At 47.6% G+C, this 10,878-nt stretch overlaps 1 protein-coding gene across 1 annotated transcript in view; it reads right to left on the bottom strand.

Moving 5' to 3' along the window:
- EGFR (epidermal growth factor receptor) overlaps window positions 1-10,878 on the bottom strand; it is a 243,829-nt gene that overhangs the window by 200,749 nt on the left and 32,202 nt on the right. The gene's annotated exons all lie outside the window — the stretch shown is intronic.

Genomic DNA, 10,878 nt, shown 5'->3' with positions numbered 1-10,878 from the left:
GGGACAGTGGAAGCGTCACTCCCCTGGGCTGGGAATCCCTCTCCTGCCTGTCGTGATTCAACCTTCAAACTTGTTAATCGCTGCTGCTAATTGCTTCACAAAACTCTTGCGAAGGCTGGGGCCGGGCAGCCAAGAGGGTCTGAAGCCTTAGAAGGGTTATGATTAATTGGGAACTCCGGAACCCATGTCCCTAACAACATGAGGTTTGGGATATTCCACGCTAAACGCCCGTGTCTCTCCCGGGATGTGGGTTGCAAAACAGCCATTGAGTGTATCTCGACTTTCCTCGGTGATGCACATCCTCTGGGAGATGCCTTACTTGTCTCCTACCACTCAGCTTCCTTTGCAGAACCTTTCTTCTCTGATAATTTAACTGGTTCCTGTCCCAACTGGGCAAAGACCCCGTTCCCTTACCCCAGCACAAACCCTGATGCCTGATCACTGCCTTTAACCACCTATTACCCTGCCGTGCCCGTAATCAGTTATTAAATTGAACTTCGTAAACGAAGTCAGCTTTTTCTACACTAGTTTTGATTTTCTCCCCCTCTACTCTGCACTGGCGAGGCCACAACTGGAGTACTGTGTCCAGTTCTGGGCTCCCCAGTTCAAGAGGGACAGGGAACTGCTGGGAAGAGTCCAGCGAAGGGCAACAAAGATGATTCAAGGATTGGAGCATCTCCCTTATGAGGAGAGACTGAGAGAGCTGGGACTCTTTAGTCTGGAGAAGAGAAGGCTGAGGGGAGACCTTATCAACGCCTACAAGTATCTCAAGGGAGGGTTGAAGGAGGAGGGAGCCAGACTCTTTTCAGTGGTTCCCACTGAGAGGACGAGGGGCAACGGGCACAAGTTGGAACATAAGAGGTTCCACTCAAATATGAGGAGAAACTTCTTCACAGTGAGGGTGACGGAGCCCTGGAAGAGGCTGCCCAGGGAGGGTGTGGAGTCCCCTTCTTTGGAGATTTTCAAGACCCACCTGGATGCTCCTGAGTAACATGCTCTGACAAGCTCTGGGCAATCCTGCTTCAGCAGGGGAGTTGGACTAGATGATCTCTATGGTCCTTTCCAACTCTGAAAATTCAGTGAAATTCAGTGAAATTCTGGTTCGATTATATTTTGTAAATAACGTGAAGGACGTACTTTGAAGTAAACTCAGGGGTCGGTAACGCCCGAGGACCTCCTCTCCTGCCATCAGTTTCGTGGCTGGGTCTGTGGGCAGAATCCGGGCTCACAATCCAACGTGAATCCAAGTTGCTTCAAAGATGCTCACACGTTGCACCTCCATAAGCATCGTGTGCGTACGTGATGTGTTTTCATTCATTTAGACAAGTAGGAGGGTCTCCGGAAATGAGAGGCCCAGGAAAATAAAAAAAATAATAAAAAAAAATCAGCTTCTAGGGAGGGAAGGTTTGCAAAAGCATCCTCAGTGCATGTTAACAACCGCAACTTGCGTGATGAGAGAGGGAGCGCAATTAAGGCCACCGAGAAATGAACCTCAAATCAGTTCTGTAGGTAAATATTAAATAAAAACATACCCCCCCCGCAGGTGCATGTTGAACCGCTACGGAAGGCAAGGCAGGTTTTAAAAGCTGGAAAAAGAAAAGGATTCAAAGTCACAACTGCAAAACAAACTAAACATGAGGGAAAATTAAAAAAAAAAAAAAAAAAAAAAAAAAAGAAGAAACCATTTTTTGCATATGAACTCGGTGGAAAAACTAAACTCATCCAAGTCCTAACATGCCTCGAGAACAAATACTTGCTTTGCAGAATTTTTGGTGCAGTTGTGATTCTACCTGCTGTCCTGCGCAGGGACGTTTTGTACGTGCCTCACCTCCCACCACATCCTGCCCTGACATAAAACCCAGGGTTTGATCCCAACTGAGCTCTTCCTTGGTTCCCGACGTGACAGGCAAGGGAAGAGGAGGCCAATTCCCCTTTTAAATTGGCTTTCCCACACAGCAGACAGCCACTACAGGAGACTCCCAGAGGTTCTGCTGAAGGGGCTGCGTTGCCCCCCATTCCCTCCTCCCACCTGCAAAGCACAAGCACGTTGCTTTCACGGCATCTGGGCTCCCCTTGCCAAGGTCACCGGAGGTTTGAGATGCTCGTGACAACGGGCAGGGCTTTCAGACCTTTTTTTTCACCCGCCCCACCAATTTCTGAAACAGTTTGGATTCAAAGATGACGTTTTCCCCCCAAATAGCTGGTCACATACCCAGGGACTGCCTTTGCTCCTTTGAAGCTGACGTAACCATCCAAGTTTTGCCAAGGGCAAGCAATACTCAGCTTGCAGAACTTTTCCTACCAGCTGTGTGCACTCACGGATCAAAGGGCATGGGACAAAGGCCAAGCTTTTGACCACCAATTTTTAAGTTGTTCGTTCATAGTGAGAATATCACGCTTGAGGACGCATCTTGGAGCACTAGAACAGGCTGCCCAGGGAGGTGGTGGAGTCTCCTTCTCTGGAGACATTCCAAACCCACCTGGACATGTTCCTGTGCAACCTGCTCTGGGTGGACTTGCTTTGGCAGGGGGTTGGACTTGATGATCTCCAGAGGTCCCTTCCAAACCCATATCACTCTGTGATCTTGCTTCAGCTATCTTTGGACTTGCTTGCGCTAGAGCATGTATGTATCTTCTGTCTTCTACACATTAAGACCTGCTCTGGGTGGACTTGCTTTGGCAGGGGGTTGGACTTGATGATCTCCAGAGGTCCCTTCCAAAACCATATCACTCTGTGATCTTGCTTCAGCTATCTTTGGACTTGCTTGCTCTAGAGCATGTATGTATCTTCTGTCTTCTACACATAAACGTGCTGAGCTATGAAGTAGAGTCCACGTAGGCTGGTCAAGCCTTCATATGAAGATGCTGCTGGATTACAGAGCTGAACTGCAATTCCTCACCACCACTTGCCCGCGCTGCTGAGCTGACTATTTTGCCACGGGTGGGAGAGAAGTAACTGCAGGAGGATGAATAACCTCATTGAGGCCCCATCTGGAGCACTGGGTCCAGTTCTGGGCTCCCCAGTTCAAGGAGGACAGGAAACTGCTGGAGAGGGGACAGCAGAGGGCTACAACGATATTGAGGGGCCTGGAGCATCTCTCTTATGCAAAGAGGCTGAGGGACTTGGGTCTTTTTAGACTAGAGAAGAGAAGGCTGAGAGGGGTTCTGATCAATGCTTATAAATACTTAAAGGGAGGGTGTCAGGAGGATGGGGCCAGTCTTATTTCAGTGGTGCCCAGGGACAGGAACAAGAGGTAGTGGGCACAAACTTGAACATAAGAAGTTCCACCTAAAGGTGAGGAGGAACTTCTTCGCTGTGAGGGTGGCAGAGCCCTGGCAGAGGCTGCCCAGGGAGGTGGTGGAGTCTCCTTTGGAGTGTCTCTCCTCTGGAGACATTCAAACCCACCTGGACACGTTCCTGTGGGACCTGCTCTGGGTGGCCCTGCTCTGGCAGGGGATTGGACTAGATGATCTCGAGAGGTCCCTTCCAACCCCATGTGATTCTATGATTCTATAACTGCTTTCCCTATCGGTGGAAAAAGCAGGATTAATTCTCCTGTGTCTTCCACATGCCCTCAAAACAGAGTAAAGTACCCAAATCCCTTCAGGAGCAAAGAAATCCCCACGGCTGGGTCCTTTCCTTGTATGAAACAAAAAGAAATGTGTTGGTTTTCATTATCCACCGAGAAGCGCGTCAGCATTTGCCCCTCCAAAAAAACACCAGCAGCAACTGTTCCTTGGTGGCAACGCAGCTCCCCTCTGCCTGTTGCGAAAGGGATTTTGAAGGGCAGGATTTTGGCCGGAGGAGAAGAGATGAAGTAGAGCTGAATTAGCAGGGTTTTACAATCCGGCTCGCTCCCCCTGTACTCGGCACTGGTGAGGCCCCACCTCGAGTACTGCGTCCAGTTGTGGGCCCCTCACCACAAAAAAGACATTGAGGGGCTGGAGCGGGTCCAGAGAAGAGCAACAAAGCTGGTGAGGGGTCTGGAGCACAAGTCTTGTGAGGAGAGGCTGAGGGAGCTGGGGGTGTTGAGCCTGGAGAAAAGGAGGATGAGGGGAGACCTTATTGCTCTCTCCAACTCCCTGAAAGGAGGGTGTAGAGAGGTGGGGGTCAGTCTCTTCTCTCAAGTCCCAGGCGACAGGACGAGAGGAAATGACCTCAAGTTGCCCCAGGGGAGGTTCAGGCTGGATATTAGGAAAAATTCTTTCACTGAAAGGGTTCTCAGCCATTGGAATGGGCTGCCCAGGGCGGTGGTTGAGGCACCATCCCTGGAGGTGTTCAAAAGACAGGTTGATGTAGTGCTGGGAGGTCTGGTTTAGTGATGGTGTTGCGTCTTGTTTGTTGTGTGGGTGTCTATTTTTGTCAGTTGGGTTGACGGTTGGACAAGATGATCTTTGAGGTCCCTTCCAACCTAGAAGATTCTGTGACTCTGTGATTTCATTTGCATGGTGGTTGAGATTGGTGAGGACGTTGCAGTGTTTGTATTCCGCAACTCCTGGCCGAGGTTTTGATCGACTGAGGTAATAATTTACGGGGCTTTATGGCACTTTGCATGCTGGAAACATTGCACAAACATTAACCAATTTATCTCCGCAGATCTCCCGTAAAGCAGGCTAGTAGCTATCATTTCCATTTCGGAGATGTAAAATAATTTGCCTTGGGCAGCGTGTTAATGGCAGAGCTCGGGTTATATCACTCAAGAGCTGCTTATTCTAAACATTGTATTTAAACCTCCTCTGATCCTGCTGCTTCCAGAGAGTGTCCCTGATGAAAATGTATGTGTTTTTACTCACTCAGATTCTCTCTCTCTCTCCTCTTCACATTGTTTGTTTGTATAACAGCTCTTAGAAAGGACAAGAACAACACACACGGGCGCTGGAGTTAAATTGCACAGTCAGTATTTCAACACGTGACCAGGGTGTTATCTCAGGAGGGTTTCTACACGTTCATTTGGGGTCTTTTTAGGTCCGGGTTTTATCTGTCATCTCAGTCATCAAGTTCAACGTCGTGTTTTCCAGGGAAGCTTCACTCAACTCTCAAAAGAGACTTTTAAAACATTTTAAACCCTGGTAGGGAGCTCTGATAGTTTTAAACTCTGAGAAGCAGCATCAGCTTATTCCCTAATGAAAGTAGGCAGCAAAAAAGTAAACATAAAAATAAAAAAGTAAATATGATAGTAAAAAAGTGACTATAAAAATAACAAAGTAAATATAAAGCTAAAACCTGTGTGGCTGTAGTTAGTGTTTTAGTACCCAAAGATCCTATTGCCACCCATTGCACAGGAGAAAGTCCTAGCTATTCTCCAAATTATGGCTTCTCTTTGAGAAGATCCACCGGTTTTGTCCAGTATAAAGCAGAAGATAAAGAAAATGCTTTGTGCATTTTGATTAACATCTAAAATGATTAAAAGGAACAAAAAAGAAAAGGATGTAGGAAATTCTTTCATTATGAAGCATTACAATTCATAACATAAACTGAACAATATTATCAGGGTATGATGGGGATAACTAGATTGTATTGGCAAAAGTATATGCAGTTGTAATTCCCGTGTAGTTATCACTTCCCCTCTTGCAAAATCTCTGCTGAACTGCTGGGGAATAGAGCATCTCCAACGCCATCCAAGAGATCATTTCAAAGGGCAGGATACATCTCCTGCTTAAAAGCAGCCATCGCCTCGGTCTTTGTAGCATCACGTAGGGACTACTGTGATTTTTCACATGCTTTAACAAATCCTGCAGGCAGGCATTCCTTGCTGTGTTCTTACCTAACAAAGTTTTACAGTTGGTATGAGTAAGCTGATATTGTGATGGAATTAGGTATGTTATAGCTCAAATCTTTGTTACTAAACAGTGCAGTGGCTTCCTACATCATAGAAAAAAAAAGCTTCTGCCCTGTTTTCTGTGCTTTGTTAGGGCGACTTCCACCGGTATTACAGTGCTACAGGTACTCTTTTGCTTAACCAGAAATCACACATCTCTGTACGACTGCTGCAAGAGCAGTTTGAACCCGCTGTCAACAAATCGGATGGCAGAAGAAGCAGAGCTAACATCACCAGATGACACCACATCGCCATTCAGGCTGGGTGACAAGTAATGGTCAAGTAATGGAACAGCAAGTTGGAAGGGACCCCAAGGATCATCTGGTCCAACCTTTCTTGGCAAGAGCACCCTCTAGGCAAGGTGGCCCAGCTCCCTGTCCAGATGAACCTCAAAGGTGTCCAGTGTTGGGGAAGCCACCGCTTCCCTGGGGAGATTATTGCAGTGGTTGGTTGCTCTCGCTGTGAAAAATTATCCTCTTATGTCCAATTGGAATCTCCCCAGGATAACTTGTACCCGTTACCCCTCGTCTTTTCCATGGGACTCCTTGTAAAAAGGGAGTCTCCATCTTCTTTGTAGCCACCCTTTAACATGGTGATATGGAACACCAAATGAACACATGAATGAACATGAATGAAATGAACACATGAACACATGAATGAACCAAATGAATACAGCTAATGGCATTATTCTCACTGTCTGTTCTGCACAAGTGATGAAGGAGCTCCATACCCTTGCTTAGTTAATTCCTGACCCCCTGCACAGGCTGTTGTAACCCACTTATGTCCACAGTGACCCAGAGAGGAGGACAGCAAGGCACAAGCCTGTGCCCTGAACTTCGCCTTGGGAAGAGTAAAAGTGGTATGAAACATAGAATCATAGAATCATTCAGGTTGGAAGAGACCCTTGGGATCATCGAGTCCAACCATCTACCCTACTCTACAAAGTTCTCCCCTACACCATATCCCTCAGTACCCCATCTAAACGACCCTTAAACACATCCAGGGATGGGGACTCCACCACCTCCCTGGGCAGCCTGTTCCAATGCCCGACCACTCTTTCTGTGAAAAATTCCTTCCTAATGTTCAGTCTACACATCCACGAGCTCAGGTGTGATGTGATTTCCCTTCCCTTCCCTCTTCCCCACTCCCACACAGAGTTCAATCCTGCAAATATTGCAAGCAGCTGCTCAAAAAAACCTAATGCCTCCTTAGGTGTTGGGAAATCCATGGCCAAGAGAGCCAGGGAAGCCGATAGGTCTGAGTCAAGGCACAAAGAATGTGAGTTGCACCAAGGGTGCGGCTAACGGGGTTGGGGGGTGGTGTTTCTTCAGATTCAGCCATCTCCTGCTCTTTGCATCCAAAGTGGACACAGATAGGAGTGATGAGAGATTGCAACGCCCCGATTTGTGATTCTCCAAAACAACTGCAGCTGCCAGGCCTTCTTTGGGCTAGTGAATATAAAAAGAAGTCAGCCTTCCCTTGTATCCACTCCTAATTTTGTGCTAGGGAGGCATCTCTGTCTTAACTGACTTTTCTACATCAATTCCTATTTAAGACAAAGACGCTGACTGTTCTAGTCCATTTGGCATTTTCAGGGCCACTCTCCAGCAGGTAAACCAATTACCACCGAGCAGCTTGGGGCCACCAAAACGTTACACTCAGCCTCCAGACCGGGGTGGTTGCATCCAAACTACCTACTGGGAGCAATCCTTGGTCTCTGCTAACTCCCAAATCCATGTTAGGGAGAGCACCAGCCAGCCAAGCCTGGGGCTGCTCGTATAAATGAAAGGCAGAGATGATCCAGCACAAGGTGTGGGGAACACTCCCTCCATAATTGGCCAATACGGACATGGTCATACCTATTTCTTAATATTTCAAAGCCAGCAGTTCTGTTTCTTGCTCGTCTCAGCAGGCAGAGTATCTCAGTAGGCAAATTTTCCTTTCTAGCCAAAAAAGAAAAAAAAAAGCAAAGAGGATCATCAGCTCTTTTCTCGCAGCCCTGTAAGACCCTAAAAATTACTTCATGGCTTGTTGCTCCTCTCTGACTCCAGAGATATGCTATCGAGACCAGTACCTTGGGTTTTCCACAGGAAAACTCTGACCAGTAGCAAAGCTGTCGCTGAAAAGAAGGGGAAAAGGTTTTTTTTTTCTGTCGTGTGCTTCAAGGTTGTGTCACCAAAGCGTTTTCACCACAGAGGAGACGGTCATTTTTATTTAATGCAAAAGGAGTCATAGCGCTTAAAAAATAATTTGATCCCATGTTATTCAGCACTGCATAGGTAAATAATAAAGACATACATGGCCAAGGCTGGGCAATTCAATATAATTAATCTAACCTATATCCCACAACTGTGCTGAAACACATCCCATAGGACACGGCCAGGCAGCCAGTTGCCTTTTGCCCTTTACCGTATTTTTAACTTCCAAAATCCTTCTCAAGTCTTTTTTGCAGCGTGCTGGAGACCATCACCCAATGTGACTGAGCAGAAAAGCAAGCTCTAGAGGCCGGAGAGGTCACGCAGCACCTGACTCCCCAGCAATAGCATCCTTATTTTCTAACGGGGAGGAACCAATATAAGTGCTCCTGAGAAAGGGTTTACAGCAGTTTGGCCCACGGAGCAAGGTACAGTGTTGAAAAAATGAGATTTGGACGAGTAACGTGACACTGGAGGACTGGATCTGTAAAGCAAAACAGCTGGTACAGAGACCCTGACATCCTCACTGCATGTGTTTCTGGGCATTTTAGTGCAGACCACCTCTTGGGGGTGATCCTATAGACTGAATGTCCCTTACTGGTTGGGGTGTGCTACCTGTGCTCCTGGAGCACTTCTCTCAGTTTTTGCTCCATCTGGAAAAAGCACATCCCAAGACTGTGGCAGGCCTTCAAAAGCACACTCCCAATACACACCAAAATGCTTTTAAAATTGGGTTTTGTTTATACTCTTCCTTGTTTCCTTTTCTCTTTGCCAATAACCCTGACCGCAGTCAGAAAGAGCAATAAAATATTTGGGTTCCTACCAAAGTTTTAATCTTCAGAAGGCAAGATGGGACCTGGATCCCAAACTGGGTCTTTGAGGTTTCCAGACTGGGCTGAACTCAAACCCAGAACACACACAAACCCAGCTCCTCTGGGTTTTTTACCTAGAAAACCACTCGGTACCAAAGCGGCAGCAGGATGAGAACGCCGAGCAAGATAGGCCAGATGAAGTAAAAACCATGGGTAATGCAGAACACACAGAAGATCTGCAATGAGGCCAGGTGGGCAGCTCTGCAGAGAGCCCACCTGGCGGCAGGCAGGGCAGGAGCCAGGGATGGCCATCGCATCCAGGGATTCGGGTGCTGCTCCTGGGCAGAGGGAAAGTTGGTTCATCCACAAACCAGATAACCAAGGGCTGACGTCGCACTTCAGGTACCATCAACATGGTCACACGAAGGGGTTGAGAGGGGTCACCCGGACGCCCTGAGCTTTTTCTTCCTTCCTATTTATAACCCGGTCCCCAGCACACCTCAGGATGGTCTCACCTCCCTGGTATTTACTTCTCGAGCTCCCAGCAGCTTTGATGGCTGTCCTGCCTTTCTCTTCAGACGGATGAGCAATTCCCCGAGCATTTCAGTAAACCCTCCAGAGGTAATTAAGATATGGCTGTCTCCCCAGCTTCCTCTTCCCCAAACTCAGGTTCAGACCTTAAAATCCCGGCGTGACTTGCCGCCGAGAGGAGAGGAACCTCTAATCAATCCCGTGTGCGCGCCCCCACCTCTGCCAGACCCCCCCCCCAGTAAGAACACAATATCCTGATGCAATAGAAAGCATACCATAACCCAGCCCGGGGATATATGAGGATCAAGCGACCTGTCTCCTACCATTGTTTTGGGATTTTTTGTTATTTTTTTCCTGAAACGGGTTGGATTACGTAGGCTACACTTCACATTCCCCCATCAGCCCATCTTCATGAGCAGCTCCCCAAACTACATGCTCCTTGGTGTTTGATTTTGTGCATTACCTCCTTTCCCAGCTTCTTCAGCAGAACTAGAGACCCCACTCGTTTCAAAAAGGAGACCCAGTGCAAGAGCATTGACTTCTCCAGCCCTGCTTCCTTCCTGACCTCACTGCCTGCTTGGCTGCAAAGGAACCAACCCTGCACTTCTCAAAGAGGCAAGAAGAGGACCAAGATTCCTATTCCCAGCCTGGGGGAGTGGGAAAGCTGTTTCGGCACAAATACATGCCATTTGATACTTTAAATATGTTTTAAACCAGCTCCTTTTCCTTTAGAACTGATTTCCTCTGGAGAGAGGGATTTATCACCAGTGACTCAAGCTCCCTCGAGGTTTTATCAGTTTGAACCTTGATAATCTTTTTCCTTCGTGCATTCATGCCTAGCTCTTGCTCGTGCAAACCCATACTTTGGCTTTTCTGGTTTATTTGGGCGAGGAGGGAGTGCTTTTTCCTTATGTTTCTTTCCCAATCTGTTAATTTGGGACAAGGGTCTTGTGGGAATTGCCGGCAAGCTCGCAAATGGGCGAGTGGTTTAAAAATCTTGCCTTTTTTTTTCTATATAGGAAAAACAAACACCTGGGCCTCTCAGCAGTGGAACTAGCGGAGACCGGTTTTCTACAGGTGATTTTGCTTTCTCTCTTTGCTGCCTGTCACCTGCAACACCCTCTCCTGCCCTCCAAAGCCAGCAGGATTAGAGGCAGCTGGTATGGAGATGTACGCACATTAATTGGCCAAGTGGGCTGATGAACAGATAGCTACTGAGGCTGCAACCTCTCGTCTCTACCTACCACCAGGTTTCATGGGGCTTGTGAGGTCCTCTCTCATCCACGGAGTCTGGTTAAAATTAGTTAAGAGGGATGGGGACCAATAGACTGCATGGATCTTTCTTCTTTAGTGCAACCAAGATGATGGAGGGATTGGAGCATCTCCCTGATGAGGAAAGGCTGAGAGAGATGGGACCATTCAGCCTGGAGAAGAGAAGGCTGAGGGGAGACGTTATCAATGCTGGCAAGTATCTAAAGGGTGGGCTGCAGCTGCCCACTGCCTGCTCATGTCCAGCTTCTC

This window comes from Calidris pugnax, unplaced genomic scaffold (genome assembly GCF_001431845.1).
Source record: "Calidris pugnax isolate Ruff unplaced genomic scaffold, ASM143184v1 scaffold71, whole genome shotgun sequence".
NCBI classification, from domain to species: Eukaryota; Metazoa; Chordata; class Aves; order Charadriiformes; family Scolopacidae; genus Calidris; species Calidris pugnax.
Note: the sequence above shows the minus strand (reverse complement) of the source record. Positions and strands in the feature narration are given on the sequence as shown.